This window comes from Saccopteryx leptura, chromosome 3 (assembly GCF_036850995.1).
Source record: "Saccopteryx leptura isolate mSacLep1 chromosome 3, mSacLep1_pri_phased_curated, whole genome shotgun sequence".
In the NCBI taxonomy this organism is placed as follows: Eukaryota; Metazoa; Chordata; class Mammalia; order Chiroptera; family Emballonuridae; genus Saccopteryx; species Saccopteryx leptura.
Window position 1 is genome coordinate 171,616,538 of NC_089505.1, and position 26,468 is coordinate 171,643,005.

General features: G+C 37.3%; 1 pseudogene; it reads right to left on the reverse strand.

The window, feature by feature from the left end:
• LOC136398361 (guanylate-binding protein 4-like) overlaps window positions 1–13,096 on the reverse strand; it is a 53,649-nt pseudogene extending 40,553 nt beyond the window's left edge.
• Between the last annotated feature and the right edge of the window lie 13,372 nt (window positions 13,097–26,468).

A 26,468-nucleotide genomic window follows, 5' to 3' on the forward strand; every position in this document is an offset into this window, starting at 1 on the left:
CAGTTATGAAAACAGTCAGGTGTTGTAAAGTACAGCATAGGGAATAGAGCCAGTAGTACTGTAATAACTTTGGTGTCAGTTGGGTATTAGACCTTTTGGGATAATCATGCTCTAATTTATAGAAGTGTCTAATCATTGTGTGTTATGCCTGAATATAATATAATATAATATAATATAATATAATATAATATAATATAATATAATATAATATAATATAATATATAATATATATAATATGTCAACTGTCAGTAAAAAAAATAAAATAAGCAGTCTGATGGTATAATGGGGGACTAGGAATTGCAATCACCAAGCATAATGTGGAAAGACCCTTATTCACTTTGGCTCAGGCTGAACACCTGTGAAATGATGGGGTTGGCAGACATGAACTCCATGTGCCTTTTTCTCTCAATTGATATATAATTGACAATAACAGTACATTAGTTTCAGATGTACAACTTAATAAAACAATATTTGTATACATGTGAAATGATGGTCATAAGAGTTAGTTAACATCCTTCATCTTACATAGTTACAAATATTTATTTTTCTTTTGATGAAACGTTGTAAGATTTACTTTCTAGCAACTTCCAAATAAGCAATCCAGCATTATGCGTGGTTCTTTTATCAGTAGCAGGATTAATCCACAAAGAGCAATGAAAAGTTCAATAGGACTTCCCTCTGCAAACGTGGGTTGCTCTGGGTGAAAAATATACACATAGCAAATCAATTGCACATGAGTGAGTTAAGTAGTCTCTGAACAGAATTTTAAATTAGTCATGATTTTTTCAATGACAGTTTGTGCAAAAACATAGAAATAAAATTTTATGCTGTTCTCTTTCACTTTCTTTTTTATAAATTTTTATTAATGTTAATGGGATGACATTAATAATTCAGGGTACATATATTCAAAGAAAACATGTCTAGGTTATCTTGTCATTAAATTATGTTACATACCACTCACCCAGAGTCAGATTGTCCTCCGTCACCCTCTGTCTAATTTTCTCTGTGCCCCTTCCCCTCCCCCTAACTCTCTCCCTCCCTCCCTCCTGCATCCTCCCTCCCCCCACCCCTGGTAACCACCACTCTCTTATCCATGTCTCTTAGTCTCGTTTTTATGTTCCACCAATGTATGGAATCATGTAGTTCTTGTTTTTTTCTGATTTACTTATTTCACTCCGTATAATGTTATCAAGATCCCACCATTTTGCTGTAAATGATCTGATGTCATCATTTCTTATGGCTGAGTAGTATTCCATAGCGTATATGTGCCACATCTTCTTTATCCAGTCTTCTATTGAAGGGTTTTTTGGTTGTTTCCATGTCTTGGCCACTGTGAACAGTGCTGCAATGAACATGGGGCTACATGTGTCTTTACGTATCAATGATTCTGAGGTTTTGGGGTATATACCCAGTAGAGGGATTGCTGGGTCATAAGGTAGTTCTATTTGCAGTTTTTTGAGGAACCACCATACTTTCCTCCATAATGGTTGTACTACTTTACATTCCCACCAACAGTGGATGAGGGTTCCTTTTTCTCCACAGCCTATCCAACATTTGCTATTACCCGTCTTGTTGATAATAGCTCATCTAACAGGGGTGAGGTGGTATCTCATTGTAGTTTTGATTTGCATTTCTCTAATAACTAATGAAGCTGAGCATCTTTTCATATATCTGTTGGCCATTTGTATTTCTTCCTGGGAGAAGTGTCTGTTCATGTCCTCTTCCCATTTTTTTATTGGATTGTTTGTTTGTTTGTTGTTGAGTTTTATGAGTTCTTTGTAAATTTTGGATATTAGGCCCTTATCTGAGCTATTGTTTGAAAATATCAGTTCCCATTTAGTTGGCTGTCTGTTTATTTTGATGCCAGTTTCTCTTGCTGAGCAAAAACTTTTTATTCTGATGTAGTCCCATTCATTTATCTTTGCCTTCACTTCTCTTGCCATTGGAGTCAAGTTCATAAAATGTTCTTTAAAACCCAGGTCCATGAGTTTAGTACCTATGTCTTCTTCTATGTACTTTATTATAGTTTCAGATCTTATATTTAGGTCTTTGATCCATTTTGAATTAATTTTAGTACACGGGGACAGGCTGTAGTCGAGTTTCATTCTTTTGCATGTGGCTTTCCAGTTTTCCCAACACCATTTGTTGAAGAGGCTTTCTTTTCTCCATTGTGTGTTGTTGGCCCCATTATCAAAGATTATTTGACCATATATATGTGGTTTTATTTCTGGGCTTTCTATTCTGTTCTATTGGTCTGAGTGTCTATTTTTCTGCCAATACCATGCAGTTTTGATTATTGTGGCCCTATAATATAGTTTAAAGCCAGGTATTGTAATGCCCCCAGCTTCATTCTTTTTCCTTAGGATTGCTTTGGCTATTCGGGGTTTTTTATAGTTCCATATAAATCTTAATGATTTTTTGTTCCGTTTCTTTAAAAAATCTCATAGGAATTTTGATGGGAATTGCATTAAATTTATATATTACTTTGGGTAACATGGCCATTTTAATTATATTTATTCTTCCTATCCAAGAACAAGGAATATTTTTCCATCTCATTGTGTCTTTTTCTATTTCTCTTAGCAATGCCTTGTAGTTTTCTTTATATAGGTCCTTTACATTCTTTGTTATGTTTATTCCTAGGTATTTTATTTTTTTTGTTGCGATCGTGAAGGGGATTATTTTTTTGAGTTCGTTTTCTAATATTTCATTGTTGGCATATAGAAAGGCTATGGACTTTTGTATGTTAATTTTGTATCCTGCGACCTTACTGTATTGGTTTATTGTTTCTAGTAATCTTTTTGTGGAGTCCTTTGGGTTTTCAATGTATAGGATCATATCATCAGCAAAAAGTGATACCTTTACTTCTTCTTTTCCGATACGGATGCCTTTTATTTCTTTGTCTTGTCTGATTGCTCTGGCCAGAACTTCTAGCACCATGTTAAATAAGAGTGGAGAGAGTGGACAACCCTGTCTTGTTCCTGATTTAAGGTGGAAAGTCCTCAGTTTTACGCCATTTAATATGATGTTGGCTGATGGTTTATCATATATGGCCTTTATCATGTTGAGATATTTTCCTTCTATACCCATTTTGTTGAGAGTCTTAAACATAAAATTGTGTTGTATTTTATCGAAAGCCTTTTCTGCGTCTATTGATAAGATCATGTGGTTTTTGTTCTTTGTCTTGTTGATATGGTGTATTACGTTAACCGTTTTACGTATGTTGAACCATCCTTGAGATTCTGGGATGAATCCCACTTGATCATGATGTATTATTTTTTTAATATGTTGTTGTATTCGGTTTGCCAGTATTTTGTTTAGAATTTTAGCATCTGTATTCATTAGAGATATTGGTCTGTAGTTTTCTTTCTTTGTGCCATCCTTGCCAGGTTTTGGTATGAGGGTTATGTTGGCCTCATAAAATGTGTTTGGAAGTATTGCTTCTTCTTCAATTTTTTGGAAGACTTTGAGTAGAATAGGAACCAAATCTTCTCTGAATGTTTGATAGAATTCACTAGTATAACCGTCTGGGCCTGGACTTTTATTTTTGGGGAGGTTTTTAATAGTTTTTTCTATTTCCTCCCTGCTGATTGGTCTCTTTAGGCTTTCTGCTTCTTCATGATTCAGTTTAGGAAGGTTGTATTGTTCTAGGAATTTATCCATTTCTTCTAGATTGTTGTATTTGGTGGCATATAGTTTTTCATAGTATTCTACAATAATTCTTTGTATATCTATGATGTATGTGGTGATTTCTCCTCTTTCATTTTGGATTTTATTTATTTGAGTCCTGTGTCTTTTTTCCTTGGTGAGTCTTGCCAAGGGTTTGTCGATTTTGTTGATCTTTTCAAAGAACCAGCTCCTTGTTTTATTGATTTTTTCTATAGTTTTTCTGTTCTCTGTTTCGTTTATTTCTGCTCTGATTTTTATTATCTCCTTTCTTCGGCTGGTTTTGGGTTGTCTTTGTTCTTCTTTTTCTAGCTCCTTAAGGTGTGAAGTTAAGTGGTTTACTTCGGCTCTCTCTTGTTTGTTCATATAGGCCTGAAGTGATATGAACTTTCCTCTTATTACTGCTTTTGCTGCATCCCAGAGATTCTGCTATGTCGTATTTTCATTTCATTTGTCTGTATATATCTTTTGATCTCTGCACTTATTTCTTCTTTGACCCATTCATTTTTTAGAAGTATGTTGTTCACTTTCCATAATTTTGTGGGTTTTCCCCCTCTTTTTTACAGTTGAATTCTAGTTTCAAGGCTTTATGATCAGAGAATATGCTTGGTACAATTTCAATTTTTCTAAATTTGCTGATATTGTCTTTGTGGCCCAACATATGGTCAATTCTTGAGAATGTTCCATGTACACTAGAGAAAAATGTATACTCTGTCGCTTTGGGATGAAGTGTCCTGTAGATGTCTATCATATCCAGGTGTTCTAGTATTTCGTTTAAGGCCACTATATCTTTATTGATTCTCTGTTTGGATGACTGATCTAGAGCCGTCAGCGGTGTATTGAGGTCTCCAAGTATGATTGTGTTTTTGTCAGTATTTTTTTTAAGGTCAATAAGTAGCTGTCTTATATATTTTGGTGCTCCTTGGTTTGGTGCATATATATTAAGGATTGTTATGTCTTCTTGATTCAGTGTCCCCTTAGCCATTATGAAATGACCATTTTTGTCTCTGAGTACTTTTTCTGTCTTGTAGTCAGCATTATCAGATATGAGTATTGCTACACCTGCTTTTTTTGGGGGTGTTGTTTTCTTGGAGTATTGTTTTCCAGACTTTCACTTTGAATTTGTTTTTATCCTTGTTGCTTAGATGAGTTTCTTGTAGGCAGCATACAGTTGGATTTTCTTTTTTTTAATCATTCTGCTACTCTGTGTCTTTTTTATTGGTAAGTTTAATCCATTTACATTTAGTGTAATTATTGACACTTGTGGGTTCCCTATTGCCACTTTATAAATTGCTTTCTGTTAGTTTTGTATCTTGTTTGATTCTTCTCTTTTGTTTCTCTATCATTTGTTTTTGTTTGTTTGTATTCCATACTTCTTTCCTCTGTTGCTACCTTTTTTAAGTCAAGTGTTTTTGTGGTGGTTTTTTCAAGGGTGGTTACCATTAAGTAATGAAAAAGGTACCTACCATATTCATTGTAGTACCCTTTCTTATGAGTATTTCTGCGCTTCATCGTCCTTTGCTATTGTTAATCTTCATCTTTTCTCCTCCTTTTTTTTTCTTTTGTTGTCACAGTTTAAGTTTGGTTTTATTGTTTTCTTGGTGGAGCTGTTACTTGTGGTTTTGTGTTCTTTTGTTCTTTGAATTTGGTTGGAAAACCCCCTTTAGTATTTCCTGGAGTGGGGGCTTTCTGATGATAAATTCTCTCATCTTTTCTGTATTTGTGAATGTTTTTATATCTCCTTCGTACTTGAAGGATAGCTTTGATGAGTATAGTATTCTTGGCTGAAAGTTTCTCTCTTTCAGGGCTTTGAATATTGGGGTCCACTCTCTTCTAGCTTGTAGAGTTTCTGCTGAGAAATCTGATGATAATCTAATAGGTCTTCCTTTATATGTTGTATTCTTCTTTTCCCTGGCTGCCTTGAGAATTTTTTCTTTGTCATTGGTTTGTGTCATCTGCATTATGATGTGCCTTGGAGTGGGTTTGTTGTGGTTAAGAAAACTCGGTGTTCTGTTTGCTTCTTGAATTTGAGGCTTTAGTTCTTTCCACAGGCTTGGGAAGTTCTCATCTATTATTTGTTTGAGTATATTCTCTATTCCATTTTCTTTCTCTTCTCCCTCTGATATACCTATTATTCTTATGTTATTCTTTCTGATGGAGTCAGACAATTCCTGTAGGGCTTTCTCCTTTTTTATTATTTTTGAGTCTCTTTCTTCTTCTCTCTGTTGTGCCTCAAGTTGCTTGTCTTCTATTTCACTAATCCTCTCTTCTATCTGGCCTGTTCTATTAGCTAAGCTTGTTATCTCATTTTTCAGTTTGTGAATTGAGTTTTTCATTTCTGTTTGATTTGTTTTTATAGTTTCAATTTCCTTGGTAATATATTCTTTGTGATCATTGAGTTGTTTTCTGATTTCCCTACATTGCCTTTCTGTGTTTCTTGTATATCTCTGAGTATTTTTAAGATTTCTATTTTAAATTCTGTGTCATTTGGCTCCAAGGCTTCCAATATGTTAAATCTTTTCTCCATAGATTTTTCCACATCTATTTGTGTTACCTCTCTATCTTTTGTATCCATATTATTCGATTTCCTTTTTCTTATTGGCATCTGAAGGTGGTCTTGTTGATAGTGTTAATTAGAATTAATAAATAATAAAAGGGGGGGGAAAAAGGAAAACACTCCACACACAAAAAAAGTAATAATTTATTATTTCCCCCTTTTTTCTTTCTTCTCCTCCCCTCCTCTCACCTCTTTAGGTAAATATTGTGATGACCTGTGAATTACATTATGCTAAATGGAACAAAAACTGCCTATAACGGAGGGCCTGATTTGGGGTGAAGAGTTCAAGGGGCAAAAAAGGGAGTAGGGACCTACTAAATGCAAAAGAAAAAAAAAAGGAGGATATCTTAGACAAGCATAAAATGATTTGCTTGTAAGTGATGGTCAACTAAGAGATATAATGAGAGGGATAAGAGGGAAACAGAAAAAAGGATAGAAAAAATAATAATATTTAAAGAAGAAAAAAATAAAAATAATAAGTAAATATCTGTTGTATTAAGTGGAGCGAAGACTAAAATACAATGGAGACTTTGGGTTGGGAGGAATGCTAGTGAGTTAAAAAGCAATGTAAAAAGTACCCAAAATGCCACAAAAACAAACAAATAAAGGAAAACCAAGAACAAAAGCAGAAAAGAAGAAGAAGAAAAAAAAGAAAAAAGAAAAAAAAAAACAAAAAAACTTGAGTCCCAAATTAAATAATTTGTTCGTGATTGAGGATTAAATGGGAGGAAAAGTAAAAGGAGAGAAGAAGAAACGAATAGAAAGGAAAAAATAAGAAAAAGAGAGAAATGGAGGAAGAAAAAAAGGAAAGGGGAAAAAAAACAAAAAGAAAACAAAAGGGGAGAGAGTGAGAGTTAAGGGTTTTGAAGTGTAACCCTAAGGTAGAGTAAGCATGAAGAAAAGAAATAAAATGTAACACTCATGGGTAGTGTAGTTCAAGAAAAGGGTAGCATAAGATGGGCAGAGAATAAAAGGACCGAGGTGGAGGAAATACAAATAATAATAAAGGCAATAAGAAAGAAGAAAGAAACAACAACAACAAAGAATTAGTGGAACAAGTTATAAAGTCTGTGGATTTTTCTTGATTTTGAGAGGTTAACTTCTTCCTTTTTCTTTTCTCTCCCTCTTCCTGGTCGGTGACTCTGTACCCCAAGTTCTGCCCCTGTGTCATGCTTAGGTAGGGATTTGCAGTTGATGGGATTCTATGGCAATGTCATATAATTGGCTTTAGTCTCGCTGGTAGTCAAGGCTTCTTGGCGTTTGCAGAGTCCAACAATGAGAGTTTGCTTTCCTGGAGTCTCTCCCCTAGTCTCCCCTTCCTGAATTAGCAGCCTGGTGATCCAGCTATGAGGCTGCCACTGCTTCTGTCTGGGGAGCAAGAGGCTCAAAGAGCTGGGAAATCCCCACTCTATCCTCACTCAGCGCAAGGCTCTGGGTAAGGCTCTGGCAGTCAGAGCCTCCAGCGTAATCAGGTGGGGCTGGGAGTCAATTGTTGTCAAGGTGACTGTTCAGTGCCTACCACTCAGTTGGACCACTCAACCCAGGCTTTCCACACTTTGTAGCCTGTTTTGGCTGGAAAGAAGATGCACTATTCGCTGCTTGCTGTATAGATCTTAGTATCTGCCAAGTCCCTCTTGTTAGGTATATCCCTGAATATGGAGGCTCTGTCAATCAGAAGTTGCCCCCGCCCCTTTAGCGAAAGGCACTGAAAAATATTATGCCTCTTATCTTGGATTGCTGGGAGAGATCAGGGCCCCGTGGGTGCGCAGATTTCGTGGGTTAAGCTAATTTCAGTGATTGGATCCGCAGCTGTGCTCCAGAGAGTATTTCAGGCTGCCTGCGCGCCCCTCCCCCAACGCTTGATTGTTAGCTCGAATGGCTGGGTGAGGTGCCCCGCCCACGGAGAGAATCTCCTGACTAGGAAAGACAGGTTTGGCGCCCCTCCCGGACTGCGGCACGGGGCGCGCGCGGCTTCTCAGTGCACGCCGGTGGTGGCCAGGACTCCCCGGACCGCGGCACGGGGCGCGCGCGTGGCTTCTCAGTGCACGCTGGTGGTGGCCGGGACTCCCCAGACTGAGGCACGGGGTGTGCGCACAGCTTCTCAGTGCACGCCGGTGGTGGCCGGGACTCCCCAGACCGCGGCACGGGGCGCGCGTGCGGCTTCTCAGTGCACTCCGGTGGCCAGGACTCTCCGGACTGCGGCGCGGGCAGCTGCACGCGTGGGTTGACTCACCACAGGCGTATTCCCTCCTCGGCAACAGTCCTTTCGCTTTCAGTGTGTGTGTGGAACTCCGGGATGCTCCGAGGATAAATTTTTCTGTTTCTAGTTGATAAATTTGTTGAGATTTTGGGGAGATCTGTCGGACGCGCTGCTCACGGCGCCATTTCCATGACGTCACTCTCCCTTTTTCACTTTTAATGAAGTTGGTTTGTATATATGTACTGAGAGATTTTTGTAACCTGTAAGATATCAAAGAAAGAGTCAAAGACAAACTCTCAGTGAAGACGGCTATGGTAAGTAGAATTATGATGTCTCCTAACAGTTCCCTCCATGCTTTGTCCAGTCTGTTCTTGGAACCGAGGAAATGATGAATATTCATTTTATGGTTAGATTATGTTATACAGTCCAGCTTGACTTTAAGTTGAAAATTTCCAGGTGGGCATTACTTAACTACATGAGCCCTTTTAGAGCAGCTTTCTTCAGATGGTGGCAGAGGCAGTTCAGAGAGATTAGAAACTATACAAGGATATGATGCATCATTGCTGGCCTGAAGACGGAGGGGAGTTTCCCAGAACCTCCGTATGACAACATGAGCCCATTTGAACCTTATTTTCACCTTGTGGTCACTGAGCAGGGACCCATGTCTTGTGTTGGAATCTGACCTGAAGAACTGCGAGGTAATACATGTGTGTTGTTTTAAGTGGTTAATAGAACACTGACAACTCATCTTTTAGAAAAAGCATGGATGGGAGCCTGTAGAGCTGTCACTCAGAAGAATCCATGCTCATTCTGCAATGAGAGACACATGAACTATGGAGTCATAAAAAGGGATTCTCGGAATAATTTTGGAAGGACAGTTTTCAGGAAGGATGTATGCTTAGACCACAGGCTTCATCTGAACTCCCACTTGACATCCTTGAAGGAGCGCTCCATGAACACTTGAATGGTTTCCCTCTCACAGGCCCTGTGTACATCCAGCAGCTCCTGGAGTGTGTCTGTGGGGAAGCTCACTCGCTGCGCCAACTCTGGCTGTAGTGCTCGGCTGCCTTCTGCACGGCCGCTGAGTTCTCAATCTGGGCCAGATTTGTCATTGCGTTCTCCAAATAAGGCATGGCTCCACTGTTGATGGCGTGCACATAAGTCACAACCAGAGTCCCAGACCTAAATGAAACGATATTTAGTAAATGAACATTAAGTTCTCACTCACTTGTTTTACAAGCTTTAGAGATCAGCATTCTAAAATTCTCAACAATTTTACTGAAATAAACTTTCTTGTATTTTCTTTCTTCTTCTCCTCTTATTCCTCCTTGACATCATCCTTGTTTCCTCCTCCTCTTTCTTTTGTGTCCACTTTCTAATAATAACATTACTATGTATTCTATTAACTTTTTTACTTATGAGTTTATCATATTATAATAATAAAATAATAATCTTGATCCTGTCCAGTTAGCTCAGTCAGTTAGGGCACCATCCAAAAACACCCAGATTAAAGCACACAAGGGAAGCAACCAATGAGTGCACAACTAATTGGAACAACAAATGAATGTTTCTCTCTCTCTCCTCTCTGTTTCTCTAAAAATCAATCAATAAAAAAAGAATCTCAACCAATATGTTCAGAGATTTCCCAGACTATTTCCCATTTAAATTTTAAAAAGTTTACTTTATAGGTAAGTAAGATAATTTGTTGGCACTATTTGAAAATTAATGTGGGAAACCTTTAAAAAAATCATCAAGAATTTCATGATAGTGAAACAATCATTACACCAAGTATGGGCCCACCTCAGCACAGGGCACTGTCTGGCCCAGTTGCATATCTGTGACTTCAGTCCAGAACATAAAACTATATAGTTAAATTTGAATCTTAAAAGCTCAGTGAGCTTACAAACACAAATTTTTCACTATATATTTTCTAAGTGGTATAAATTCACAAAAAAATGGGTTATCATTGGGTTATGTTTTTTTTATTTTTATTTTATTTATTCATTTTTAGAGAGGAGAGAGAGGGAGAGAGAGAGACAGAGAGAGAGAAGGGGGGAGGAGCTGGAAGCATCAACTCCCATATGTGCCTTGACCAGGCAAGCCCAGGGTTTCAAACCCACGACCTCAGCATTTCCAGGTCGACACTTTATCCACTGCGCCACCACAGGTCAGGCACATTGGGTTATGTTTTTAATAGTTGCATCCGTACTCTGTTCTGATAGCACTGCATATTACATATCTCCTCAATGAAGCTCTGGGTCTTTACTTCATTCACTGCCATATCTGTAGTACTTAACACAAAGCCCTGGGTGCAGCTGCTCAATACGTAATTAACTTGTATTTTTTGTACCAGTATAAAAATAAAAATAGCTATTCATATTCAAGTATTGGGTGTACCAAGAAAGTAAATTCAATGAAAAAGAAGTTAGCCTCATTGGTCATACTTGAATTTGTAGTTTAGAGAAATCTGTCCTAAAAGTTGAATAGATGTAGTGAATTAAAATGTAAGTGGAGTATCAAGTACAAAAAAAGGTTTTCTTCTTACCTTTTCCATGTCGTCCAACTCTCAGTGTCCAGAAGGACTAAAGTGTGGTTCTGCTTAGATGGGTGGGGTACACACCACATCCAGATGCCCTTGGTTTCAGACTGCACTGTGGACATCAGATGCAAACCTGTAAAGGAAGAGGAGAAAGTGCTATATAGTAATAGCAGATAGTACAGGTTGCCCACAGGTTACACTTGGATAAATTTGTCAAAATTTGAGTGTCCAGTGGGGAGGAAGTTTGTTTCTATTTCAGCAAAGACAGTCAATCTAAACTTTATACATACAGTGGGAGATGATGTGAGGTATATATGCTCAAGAACCTGCTGATGATGTTTCTTATTTCACTGTCTAGGATTTTAACCATCTGCCATATGCTATTTCTTTATTTAATGAGAAATAAAAATGAACATGATAAGATACCTAGGGGAGATTTATTCATCATAGCTCAGGCCATTCAATTTCCATATCTAGAATGTTCTCCACAGAGAGGTATAAAGTGTGAGATAAGCTGTATTCTTCTACATGTGATAGTTTTTGGTGCTTTCTGGTTAATTCAAGTAATCTGAAGTTCCCTTTCTCCCAGTGTGGAAAGACAAGTTATTATTGGAGGTTATTGTTCTCAGTTATGGAAGGTAAAAATCACCTAAAGTAAGTCATCAATAAAGAGACAGAGAGTGGTAACCTGGTCATGCTTATGGAACTTAACTGGAAGCAAATCTCTTTGCTTTTCTTCTTTCTGTGAGATGAGTGTGTGTGGGGGGGGGGGGGGGGGGGGGTAAAATCACAATTTTGGTGTTTTAACATATTTTTAAGGTAGAGATTTCTTCAGCAATGGGAAATTACCTTGTTGTTACCTGAAGTTGTCTTAATTAGAATATACAGAAACATGGTTGAAATTCTTTGACTGATCTTTCCCTCTGTAGGATTTCAAACCTTTAACCCCTCAAAAAACAAGCTATTAATTAATTCAGTCCAGGAAAAGAGAAGTGCACTATCGTGATTGGTGGTCAAGAATACTTTTAAAAGAAATACAAAGATAAAATGTTTTCTTAGAAGCTATGGGATATTGGGAAGTAAAATGAAGAGAAGATGAAAGGGAGAAAAAGAGGGAGGGATAAGATCAGGAGAGAGAGAGAGAGAGAGAGAGAGAGAGAGGGAGAGAGAATAAGAGATATTTTATTATTTCCAGGGATTCTTAGAGTTAGTGTTCAGAGGTCCAATCTCCTAATGTTGATGAGATGCTGAGTCATAGAAGAAAATATTAACAAAAAAATGGTGTGTGGTTTTTATAGACAGAAATATTTAACAGGATATGGGCAGATTCTACTAAAAGTCAGTAAGAACCAAGAAAGGAAAGCTGATAGAAAAATATAACCACTTAATGCGGAAGAGTGTAAAAATGCAGCATGCAAATCGAAACATGGGTGAGCTGGAGTGAGGTGTGAGAGGATATGATTTGGGCTTTTGGGCGTCAGTGATGTTTCATTTCTTGATCTTGGCAGTGATTATACAGATGATCAATTATATTTATTAAAATTTTGTATATGTATGTGTTGTACACTCTCTGTATGTTACAGTTCACATATCAAAAGAAATAGAGAGAAAGAGACAAAGACAAAGAGACACACAGACAGAAATACAGATAGAGAGCAAAGGGGAGTATAATTCATCAAAGATTTGCTATGAAATGAAACAAAGAGTTGTATGGTATAGCTCTACTGAGATATGGGGTATACAGAATATACTGCTGTTTGTTCTACCTCTTATCCCTTTTTTAAATGAGAAAATGTTTAACAATCTGTGTATGCTCCTGAAATACTCTTTAGTGTAGGGTGGAAGTGATGTGATCTGAGAAAGGGAACAGCTTCTGGAGCTGAGCGCCTCAGTAGGTGACTAATGGGGGTCGATCTTCGATAGGGTCTGAATCCTTTCTCACTGAGCCAGTGAGTGAGATTTTTGAGACAGATGGGTTGAAGTTATAAATTGGCAATAAGAATTAATAGTTTTCTTCAGTGGAGTAGCTAGATTTTTCTTAGATGACCCTAAAGGAGGTATGATCAGCCTATATTCTCATTGTATTCAAACAAATGGCCCCTGACCCAGAACAACACTCACTGTGGGTTCTGTCCATGCCTGGCGGTTCATTAGGAAGGATTTTCCTGTTTGATACAGCCCTACAATTGTCCACCACCACCACAGGCTGGGAGATCTTGTCAAGAATCTCCAGTGCTTTTGGATTGACTGTCAGCTGATTTTTCTAGTTTTTCACCAGACAGATGGGGCCCATTGTAGTGGATCCAGACACCATGGTAAGCGTAACCCAGAGGAACAACTCAGTACAAATATACAAGATCCCAAAGTCAGACCTAAGAGTTACACAAGGCATTTGCATTTCAGCTTTATACTTCTGAACCTTATTCATCTTTTTCTACATTTTATTGTTTTTAAATGATAAGTATTTAGCCTAGTGGCCATGACCTGATACAAATTTTTAATGTACAATACATTATCTAATTAATCCATAAATGAACCCTAACACAACCTTGCCCATGTGATACATAAAAGGGAACAGAATGAGAAGAACAGAACTCTAATGATGGAGCCTTGAGAACATGAACACATTAAGGGGAGGAGAGGGAGAATAGACATGAGGGAGAAGGATCTTGAGTTCCAGAACAATTTGTTTCCTCATTATCTGCATATATTTTCTGAGTACCTACCACATGCTGGGCACTATTTTAGGCGCTCAGTATCAAGTGCTGAATAAAATGGATACCATGCCTTGTGGAGCTCTACTCTAGTGGGAGGAGACAGATAAAGCAAATAAGCAAGAGGCACATGTGTGTATTAGAGAGGATGGAATGTGCTCTAGGAGAAAATGAGCAGGGACTGGGACAGGGAGCATGCGGGCTGAGTTTATACAGTGTGATCAGGGGAGGCCTCTCAGGAAAGAGAAATACATGTGGGTCGGAGACCATGAGGAGGACAGGCTTAGTGGAATTGTTGGGAGGTGGAGTGGCTGGAGGAGGGGGAGACTTTGAGAGGAAGAAGAAGAGATAAGAATAAGCTCACTCTCAAAACACAAACAGGACAAAGCTTTAATAGGGCCTACAAAAAATTACTGATTCAGGAATTCATCTAACTGGAATAAAAGAAAATTATTTCTTACATGTAGGCTGACAGGGAAGAGAGGGCAGTGGCCAGGGGTGTTTTAGGGTCTGCCCATTTCTGCCAGGGTCTCACAGCTGGGCGAGACCCTGCTTCAGTGTTTTCATCAGAGAATTTGAGTGTTTCATGAAATAATCAGACAGAGTAGCAGTCAAAGTGCTTTGACTGTCCCCTTATTTTCTCAAAGACAATGCTAACCAACTTTCATGTATTCCCATGTTTTCCCAGCTATGTGGCCATTGGAAAGATTAATTTCTCTGGGTTTCAGTTTGTTCTACCATAAAATGTCAACACTAAAATGAACAATCTACTGGTCATTAAGATCATTAAGAAGATTAAATATTTGATAAAATTTATAATGCTCTTGAAATCATGTGGTACATACTGAATCCTATGTAAGTATTAATAAATAATTGAGGGTCTAAGACAGCAGAATGGTGAATTCTGAATGATAGCAAAGATTTGGTTTTGAACTGAAACAGTGACACTTCCTTCCCAGGTGCAAGCCAGTGGAGGTACATCCCATGTTGGAGAATGAGCAGGCAGGGAAGGCCCAGCAGTAACAGGCTGAGAGGAGACACTGGTGGAGGGGTAGCTGTGTGGGAGGAACGCAGCATAGTTCTTGGAGTCAGAGCACTGATTCCTGGCTAAAGTGTGGTCTCATGGCTTGAGTGTGGGCTTGCCAGGTCGATCACAGCTTGAGTGCAAGGTCACTGGTCTTGAGCACAAGTTCAATGACATGATTCCAAGGATGCTGGCTTGAGCCTGAGGACTCTGGCTTTGGAGCAAGGGGCCACTGGATTGGCTTGCGCACTCTGGTGAAAGCACATATTGAGAAACCATCAATGAACTAATTGTGAAAGCAGCTAAAAGTTAATACTCTCCTCTCTCTCCTCCCCACACTCTCTCTTCTTCTCTCATCTAAAATAACTAAAGTAAATAAATAATTCCCCTGCCTGATTAATTCTTAATTATTCTATAATGTAATCACACAGGTTCATTTAATTAGAAAGCATTTTTCAGATTAATAGATCTGTTTAACAAAGAGCAAGTTAGGACAGTGATTTAAAATGTGTCACTATGTTCAGTAAAATTGCAAATTACCAAGAAATAATAACGTGTATAAAATATTTTTGCCAGAAAAATAACATGAATTTGTTTAAGAGACTATCTCTGTCCCCTTTCTCTTCTTTACTACAGGTGATTGGGAGCAGAGCAGGGAGTAGATCATGAGCCTTTTCCTGCTGTGTTATAAGCAGGAGCAATCACAGAATCTGTTTCATGGACTATATAAAATTTGGGGTAGCAATAGATGAGTTACAAAATGTTTTTAAATGTAAGTGTACAGAAATACCCAATTCCAAAGCTAATAACTTTAAATAAACAAATAAAATAAAATAATTTTATTTGAATGTAGTTGGATGGTTTCCAGAGTTTGCTCATCAGGAGAGTCACCTGCAGTGATGGTGAGCATGGGCCCAAGCCCTGGCTTCTCAGCAAATGCAAGAGGATGTTCTGATATGTTCTTCTGTGGACTACACACAAACAATGCATGATAAACAAATACTATTAGATCTTATAGTTGTTATCTAACAGTTGTCAGTGAGAGTGAACTATTCTATACAACACAGGTTTGTAATATCTTTGGAATATTAAGGATTGTTAATACAAAAAATAACTAGAGTCAATCTTTTAGGATTTAAATTGTCCATAAATTAAGAATCATCTTTTCTCTCAGTTTCTCAAATGCATGGCATGTGTGGGGGGAGCAGCGACTGTCTGAGGCAAGAGGAGAAATATGGAGGGGGAAGCAACTCCACCAGCTCCTCTGCAATCAGATAGGGTTTACTTCATCAGTCCCAGGAAGGACACCAGCCCCTTTAGGCATTTGATGTAGGATGTGTTCCCCCTGCTCCCACACAGGGCTTGTGGTGCCTTGGGTGGGTGCATGCTCTCTGGTCACCTTGCAGCAGCCTCTGACTCAACAGAGACACTGAACTGCTGTGAGGCTGGACCCAGTACTAGCCTACCACCCCTCTAGGACAGGTCCCTTTCTTTCTGCCTGTCCACTAGCGGCAGCCTGTGCTTGCAGTATGGAAGTGCAGTTGTGCACGTGTGGTTGCTGATGTTTCATGAGGTTGTGCATGGAAGACTAAGTTTAGGAGTGAACTTACATGTCCCGGTGCAGCAGACAAGGGACAAGTTCTCAGCTGTTCCCACTCTTCCCTCACACATCCCTCCTGTGTCTGACTTTTCTGAGTACCGACTGTTCTGTTTAGAACCTGAATATCATGCCAGATATCAGCCTCACAATTGTGGGTTAGATTAATTAGAAACCAAATCAAAAATGGAAGGACATGCACTTTTTTTTTTTTTTTTGCTGATAGAAAAGGAGGTGATGAGTCAAGGAATTCAGAGGCAGAATTTCCAGAAAGCAAGAATAAAACTGCAGGAGAGCATGGACTGGTCAAGTAAACAAAATGTGGACTTTAGTGATGTACCACATCAATTCTTTAAAGAGAAAACTTTTAAGTAACACAGTGGGTCTCAATTCTGCCTGTAGGGGTGAGAAGGGAGTTGGCACTAAGAAATTGAACCTAGTGAACTGGGCTGTTTTTTATTTTATTTTAAAAAATGTTCATTTTACAATTACAGTTGCCATTTAATATTATAGTAGTTTCAGGTGTACCACATGGTGGTTGGACATTTATATAACTTAAGAAGTGATCCCCTCTACCCTACAGGTCTAGTATACACATGGCAACATACATTATTATATATTATGATATTCCTTATCCTGTACTCAACAACCCTGTGACTGTTCTGTAACTGCCAATTTGTACTTAATCGCTTCTCCTTTTCACCCAGCCCCCAACCTTCCTCCCATCTGGCAACCAGAACCTAGGTTACATCTAAAAGAAGAAATATACTCTGAAACAAAGTTCTTATGTATGATTAAAAAGTTTGGGGGAGAGTTCCTTTCAAGATGACTCCAGTCTATGGGCTGGGCAGAAATGGGTGAAGGTGATGAAAAGGTACTGACTTCAAGTACCATAAAATCAGAACTTTTATGGTCTATATTTTGGTACTGTATTTTATATTTGAAAATTGACAAAAAAGTAGATCATAAAAGTTCTCATAAGAGGAAAAAGTAATTTGTAACTATGTGATGTTGAACAAACTTATTGTAATTATTTTGCAACATATACATATATCAAATCATTATGCTGTATACCTTAAACTAATACAATGTTATATATCAATGATATCTCAATGAAACTAGAAGAAAAGAACAGCCAAGGATTTTAAAATGATTATCTTAAGATATGATCCTAAAACAGTGTTTAATCAAAATTATTGTTAGCACATCAATTACATACTTTAATAAAAATTTTTATATATATATAGATATACATATATAGATATACATATATACATATATATGTATATCTGTGTATATATATAGATATACATATATATGTATATATATATACATATATATAGATAGATAGATATATAGATATATATCTCCCAGGACTAGAAACTTCCTTAGTGAACTTTCCAGAAGAAAAATGCATGTAATCCTACTTGTCCTGGAAGGGCAGGCTGCTCACAGCTCTTATCTTCTCCTTTCCATCTGTTGCTACAATATACTTTACCCAGCCTCTGGCTGTCAGATATTTTTAGACATGACTCAGGCACAAATTTTAAGAGTCTGCAAATTCCAGGAAGCACATGCCAGCTTTCAAGAGGACCTTTGAAGTTTTAACTCTACTTAGATTATGCGGGGAGAAGGCAAGTAATACCACTCATCTTGCTACAGAGAAGATATAAGGAGAAAGTGAGGGGGATAGCAACACACTAATACCTCTCTCCAGTGGAACTTTCTATTACTAATCTTCTCTAATTAGTCTCTTTACCTCCTCTTATATACCCAAACTTGGAAACTCCTGAGATTAAAGCATTCTCCTGATTACAATAGTCTTTTCATCATTATCTGGGTCCAGATTGGCTTTTATTAAAGTTAATTGATACACATAAAATAACAATATGGTTTATATACATTGCTGTCACTCTCTTCCTCTGCATTTTTTTTTCCAGAGCCATTGGTAGCTTTTGGGAGATATTTCCTCCACAGAAAATAAAAGAAACTTCTGGAAAAAAATTACCTTTTCCTTTTTAGTGAGTTGAATCAAAATGTAATGCCTGCAATTTGAAAACATGAGGGGAGCAGGCTGCGAAAATAAAAGTGAGTCTTGGCTGCTTGGATCAGTGTCTTGGGCAGAGCTCCTTTGAAGACGACTACAGTATAGGGCAGGGGTCCCCAAACTTTTTATACAGGGGGCCAGTTCACTGTCCCTCAGACCATTGGAGGGCCGGACTATAAAAAAACTATGAACAAATCCCTATGCACACTGCACATATCTTATTTTAAAGTAAAAAAATACAATATTTAAATAAAATACAATATTTAAAATAAAGAACAAGTAAATTTAAATCAACAAACTGACCAGTATTTCAATGGGAACTATGCTCCTCTCACTGACCACCAATGAAAGAGGTGCCCCTTCCAGAAGTGTGGCAGGGGCCGGATAAATGGCCTCAGGGGGCCGCATGCGGCCTGCGGGCCGTAGTTTGGGGACTCCTGGTATAGGGGAATGGGCAAAAATGGATGAAGGTGATGAAAAGGTACTGACTTCCAGTAGCATAAAAGCAGAACATTTATGATCTAATTTTTGGTACTGTATTATATATTTGAAAGTTGACAAAAAGTAGATTATAAAAGTTCTCATAAAAAGAAAAATTAATCAAAGGAGAAAAAGAATATAGCAAAAGAGAATACAGTTTTAAAGAATAAAATGGCAATAAACAATTACATATCAACAATAACCTTAAATGTAAATGGATTAAATGATCCAATCAAAAGATATAGGGTAGCTGCATGGATAAGAGGACAGGACCCATACATATGCTGTTTACAAGAGACACACCTTAAAACGAAAGATGCACATAGACTGAAGATAAAAGGATGAAAGAAAATATTTCACGCAAATGGAAATGAAAAAAAAGCTGGGGTAGCAACACTTATATCAGACAAAATGGACTTTAAAACAAAGACTATAGTAAGAGATAAAGAAGGTCACTACATAATGATAAAGGGAGCAATCCAACAGGAAGATATAACCATTATAAATGTCTACGCACCTAATATAAGAGCACCTAAATATATAAAGCAGACTTTAATGGATTTAAAGGGCAAGATCAACAGCAATACTATAAAAGTAGGGGATTTCAATACCCCACTAACATCACTAGATAGATCCTCAAGAAAGAAAATTAACAAAGTAACAGCAGACTTAAAGGACATACTAGATCAACTCGATTTAATAGATATCTTTAGAACGTTTCACCCTAAAGCAGCAGAATACACATTCTTTTCAAGTGCTCATGGTACATTCTCTAGGATAAACCACATGTTAGGGCACAAAAGAGGTCTCAACATATTTAAGAAGATTGAAATCATATCGAGCACTTTCTCTGATCACAATGGCATGAAACTAAAAATCAACCACAACAGAAAAACTGAAAAACACTCAAACTCTTGGAATCTAAATAGCATGTTATTAAATAATGAATGGGTTAACAATGAGATCAAAGAAGAAATTTAAAAATTCCTAGAAACGAATGATGAGTATACATTAACTCAACATTTAGGGGACACGGCAAAAGCAGTCCTGAGAGGGAAGTTCATAGCATTACAGGCATACCTCAAGAAGCTAGAAAAGCTCAAATAAACAACTTGACACTGCATCTAAAATAACTAGAAAAAGAACAGCAAGTAACGCCAGAGCTAATAGAAGGAAAGAAATAATAAAGATCAGAGCAGAATTAAATGACATAGAGGCTAAAGAAACAATACAGAGGATCAATGAAACCAGGAGCTGGTTCTTTGAAAAGGTAAACAAGATCGATGAACCTTTAACCAGACTCACGAAGAAAAAAGAGAGAGGACTGAAATAAATAAAAATAGAAATCAGAGTGGAGAAATAACTGACACAACAGAAATACAAAATATTGTAAGAAAATACTATGAAGAACTGTATGCCAAACAACTAGACAACCTAGATGAAACGGACAAATTCCTTGAAACATATAATCCTCCAAAAATTAATCTGGAAGAATCAGAAAACTTAAACAGATCAATTAGAACAAATAAGATTGAAACAGTTATCAAAAAACTCCCAACAAAGAAAAGTCCTGGGCCTGATCACTTCACAAGTGAATTCTAACAAATATTCAAAGAACTAACTTCTATCCTTCTCAAGCTATTTCAAAAAATTCAAGAGAAAGGAAGACTTCCAAGCTCCTTTTATGAGGTGAGTGTAATTCTGATTCCAAAGCCAGGCAAAGACAACACTATGAAAGAAAATTATAGGCCAATATCTTTGATGAATATAGATGCTAAAATCTTCAACAAAATATTATCAAACCGGATCCAGCAATATATGAAAAAATCATATGCCATAATCAAGTGGGATTTATTCTGGGGATGCAAGGCTGGTACAATATTCACAAATCAATCAATGTGATTCATCACATAAACAAAAGGAAGGAGAAAAACCACACGATAATTTCAATAGATGCAGAAAAAGCATTTGATAAAATCCAGCACCCATTTATGATAAAAACTCTCAGCAAAGTGGGAATACAGGGAACATACTTCAACATAATAAAGGCCATCTATGACAAACCCACAGCCGACATCATACTCAATGGGCAAAAATTAAAAGCAATCCCCTTAAGATCAGGAACAAGGCAGGGGTGTCCCCTTTCACCACTCTTATTCAACATAGTTCTGGAAGTCCGAGCCACAGCAATCAGACAAGAAAAGGAAATAAAAGGCATCCAAATTGGAAAAGAAGAAGTAAAACTATCATTATTTGCAGATGATATGATATTGTATATAGAAAACTCTAAAGTTTCAGTCAAACAACTACTGGACCTGATAAATGAATTCAGCAAGGTGGCAGGATATAAAATTAATACTCAGTAATCAGAGGCATTTTTATACACTAACAATAAACTGTCAGAAAGAGAAATTAAGGAAGCAATCCCCTTTACCATTGCATCCAAAAAAATAAAGTACCTAGGCATAAATTTAACCAGGGAAATTAAAGACTTGTACTTGGAAAATTATAAAACATTGATAAAAGAAATCAGGGAAGATACAAACAAGTGGATGCATATACCGTGCTCCTAGGAAGAATAAACATCATTAAAATGTCGATATTACCCAAAGCAATTTATAGATTCAGTGCAATACCAATTAAAATACCAATGACTTACTTCAAAGATATATATAGAACACATATTCCAAAAATTTATACGGAACCAGAAGAGAACATGAATAGTCTCAGCAATCTTGAAAAGGAAGAATAAAGTGGGAGATATCACACTTCCAGATATCAAGTTATACTTTAAGGCCATTGTACTCAAAACAGCCTGGTACTGGCATAAGAACAGGCATACAGATCAATGGAACAAAACTGAAAACCCAGAAATAAACGCACACTTTTATGGACAACTTCTATTTGACAAAGGAGGTAAGAGCATACATTGGAGTAAAGACAATCTATTCAATAAATGATGTTGAGAAAATTGGACAGCTACCTGCAAAAAAATGAAACTAGACCACCAACTTATACCATTCACAAAAATAAACTCAAAAATGGATAAAAGACTTAAATGTAAGCCATGAAAACCTAAGCTTCTTAGAAGAAAACATAGGCAGTAAGTTTTCTGACATCTCTCACAGCAATATATTTGTTGATTTATCTCCACAGGCAAGTGAAATAAAAGACAGGATAAACAAATTGAACTATATCAAACTAAAAAGATTCTGCACAGCTAAAGACAATAAGAACAGAATAAAAAGACAAACTACACAATGGGACAATATATTTTACAGTACGTCTGATAAGGGGTTAATAACCAAAATTTATAAAGAACTTGTAAAACTCAATACCAGGAATATAAACAATCCAATCCAAAAATGGGCAAAAGAAATGAATAGACACTTCTTCAAAGAGGACATACAGATGGCCAATAGGCATATGAAAAAATGCTCAACATCACTAATCATTAGAGAAATGCAAATTAAAACCACAATGAGATATCACCTCACATCAGTCAGAATGGTGCTCATCAACAAAACAACACAGAATAAGTGCTGGCGAGGATATAGAGAAAAGGGAACCCTCCTGCACTGCTGGTGGGAATGCAGACTGGTGCAGCCACTGTGGAAAACAGTATGGAGATTCCTCAAAAAACTGAAAATCGAACTGCCTTTTGACCCAGCTATCCCACTTTTAGGAATATACCCCAAGAACACCATAGAACTGTTCCAAAAGGAGAAATGCAACCCCATGTTTATGGCAGCATTGTTCACAACAGCAAAGATCTGGAAACTGCCCAAGTGTCTGTCAGTGGACGAGTGGATTAAAAAACTTTGGTACATATATACTATGGAATACTACTCAGCCAGCCATAAGAAATGATGACATCGGATCATTTACAACAACATGGGTGGACCTTGATAACATTATACTGAGTGAAATAAGTAAATCAGAAAAAACTAAGAACTATATGATTCCATACATAGGTGGGACATAAAAATGAGACTCAGAGACATGGACAAGAGTGTGGGGGTTACAGGGTGGGGGGGCCAGAGAGGGAGGGGGTTTGGGAGGGTAGAGGCACAAAGTAAACCAGTTAGAAGGTGATAGAAGACAATTTGATTTTGGGTGATGAGAATGCAGCATAATCAAATGTCAAAATAACCTAGAGATGTTTTCTCTGAACATATGTACCCTAATTTATCAATGTCACCCCATTAAAATTAATATAAAAAAGAAGAAAAATTAATTTGTAACTATGTGAGGCAATAGATGTTGAACAAACTTATTGTGGTAATTATTTTGCAATGTGTACATCTATTAAATCATTATGCTGTACACCTTAAACTAATACAGTGTTATATTTCAATGATATCTCAATGAAACTAGAAGAAAAGAACAGCGAAGGAATTTGAAATGGTTACCTTAAGATATGATCCTGAAACAGTATTTAATCAAAATTATTGTTAGCACATCAACTGCATACTGTTATAATATATATATATATATATATATATATATATATATTTATATATATATATGAATTTACACAGACTGTATTTTTCATTCCATAAGACACACTTTCCTCTCCAAAAGTGGAGGGGAAATGCCCGTGCATCCTGTGGAATGAAAAAGATGGTATTTTAGTAAACATTTTAATACCATTTGGTTCAGAATATTTTTTTTCTTATTTTCCTCCTTAAAACCCTAGGTGTGTCTTATGGTCAGGTGCTTCTTATGGAGAGAAAAATACAGTAACGGTAATTACTCAGGTCTAGAAACTTCCTTAGTGATCTTCCCAAGAGAAAAATGTATGTACACCCACCTGGCCTGGAAGCTCTTATTCTCTCCTTTCTTTCTATTGCCACAATGTACTTTACCCAGCCTCTGATTTTAGATATCAGACATGACTTAGGCACAAATCTTAGAGTCTGAAAATTCCAAGATGCACATGCTAGCTTTCAAGAGGACCTTTGAAGTTCTAGCTCTACTTAGGTTATAGGAGGGAGAAGGAATAATACCACTCATCTTACTATAGAGAAAGTATACGGAGAAAGCAAGGATGGGGGTTATCGGCACACCACAAATTCTCTCTAGTGGAATGTTCTACTACTAATATTCTCTGGTTAGTCTCTTCACCTCCTCTTTAATATACCTAAACTTAGTGCAAGGCTGGTGGCCGTGGCCATGTAGATTCACATTGAATTCATTCAGGCAGTAAAGGAACTGTGGAGCTGGAGGATGGTGGGCCCTTCCAATTTATTCGTGGCTCATAAAGACAGGCAAGACAAAAGAAGAAAGAAAAGGTCGCACTAAACTGGCAACCTCAAAATTTCAAACCTGGGTCCTCAGAGTCCCAGGCCAACACTCCATCCACTGCACCACTGCTTGGTCAGGCTGTCAATTATATCTTAATTAAAAAAAAGATTACATTCCACCAGGTGTTCTAAAAATTATGAAGTGATTAAACTAGAATCTAAATGTCCTTCAAAAAATAAAATTATAATTGAGCAATTCAAGAACCTCCTTTGCAAATATTTTCTCCAAGTCTGTAGCTTGTTTATTTATACTTTTAAAAGGGTCTTTCACGGACCAAAAGTTTTTAATTTTGATGAAAGCCAATTTATCTGGGTTTTATGTTTCATATTTAAGTCTGTGGTCCAGTTTAAATAGATATTTTTGTATAACATGTGAAACTTCTTTCCAGGTTCATTTTTATACCATGTCCTACAACTGTGATGGGAAACCATTTTATAAAAACTGCCCACTAGGCCTGACCAGGTGGTGGTGCAGTGAATAGAGCATCGGACTGGGATGCGGAAGACCCAGGTTTGAGACCCCGAGGTCGCCAGCTTGAGCATGGGCTCTTCTGGTTTGAGCAAAGCTCAACAGCTTGGACTCAAGGTTGTTGGTTTGAGCAGGGGGCTACTCGGTCTGCTGAAGGCCCACGGTCAAGGCACATATAAGAAAGCAATCAATGAACAATTAAGGTGTCACAATGAAAAACTGATGACTGATGCTTCTCATCTCTCTCCCTTTCTGTCTGTTCCTATCTATACCTCTCTCTGAAAAAAAACCCCAAAACTGCCCACTTCTGCAGTGCTGGTCAACCTGATCCCTCCCGCCCACTAGTGGGCGGTCCAGCTTTCATGGTGTGCCAATCGTGGCCAAGTAGTGGGCGGGAGGGACCAGGTTGACCAGCACTGCAAAAGTGGGCGGTTTTTATAAAAGGTTCGCCATCAGGGTCCTACAGCTACAATAAAATGAAATATTGAGAAAATCTACTTGATTATCCTAAGTCTGTTTTACCTCAAAAACAGGAGCAAACTGAAAGCCAATGGCACATTCATTCCACAGAATCTTGCTATGTTAGAGAAAACAAACTGTCAAACAAACTTAAAGTAACTGCTTGTAAGAAGGATGGCCACAAATATACAAAGAATTTTCCTTTCACAAAGCCTCTGTTTCATTTGGTATCTTAATTATCCATGCAACAGATATCTCCCCAAGAACATCTCCTCTTACTACTTTTAATTCAACTTAGCATGTGCTTTATTTTAAAAATAAAATACCTTTAGATAAAAGAGCAATATTCTTCCACATCTCCTATCCTCTTCCTAGTTATATTGTTCTTTTCTTCTCTCAGGGTACATTCATCAACATGAATTTGATATATGTTTTTCTTGTCTTTTAAAAAATATTGCTGCACATATACTTACATGTTTATGAATATTCTATTGTTAATATTATATTATATATTTTCTGCCACATTTTTTACTCAAATTATATTTTAAGGTTTTGTTTTTGTTTGTTTGTTTCTCTCCCATGTGCATTTAACAGCTGGGCAGCATTGCACCACATGAATATAACATATATCATTCATCCATCCCACTTTCTCCTGAGGGACTTGGGCTATTTCTTTTAATTTTTTTAAATGTTTATTTTATTGGTTTTAGAGCAAGGAAACGAGAGAGCAGGAAAAAGACAGAAACATCTATTCCTGTATGTGCTTTGACCGGGGACCGAACTCACAACCTCTGTACTTCAGGACAATGCTCTAACTAACTGAGCTATCTGGCCAGAGTGGGTTATTTTCTTTTTTCCACATTACAAATAGCACTGCAGACATCCTAGCATATATCTTATGCAAATGAACCACATATTAGTTCCCAAGCACTTTGTTGCACAATATAATTTTATCATCACACAAAGCCTAGAAGAACTGTTGTTTCATTGACAACTTAAATATTAATAATAGTAAAAAATATTTGAAATATGACTGAGTTCACACAACTAATTAGAAGGAATTTGAGATTAAATCTTCATAAATTGTTACTGAAATTGTCTTTTTTTTTGTTCACATACTTGTTTCCTGTCATACCCACCAAAATATAAATCTCACTGTGACAGGGGTCTTGATTTCTGCCAATAGTACTTGATATGTGAATGAATAAATGAATGAATGAACAAATGAATGAGTACAATAGCTCTCTGGTATGTTGCACACCTTAATGAGTGAAATAACTATGACCTGGCCTGGGGTTCCTGAAGGAATTAGTTTTCATTCTAGGCAATTCTATGTTGATAAAAGGCCAGTCAGGCTGTTTTGGGTTTGGCTCTTCATCAGATGTTTATTTGTTCAAACTGGAAATTTGGGGA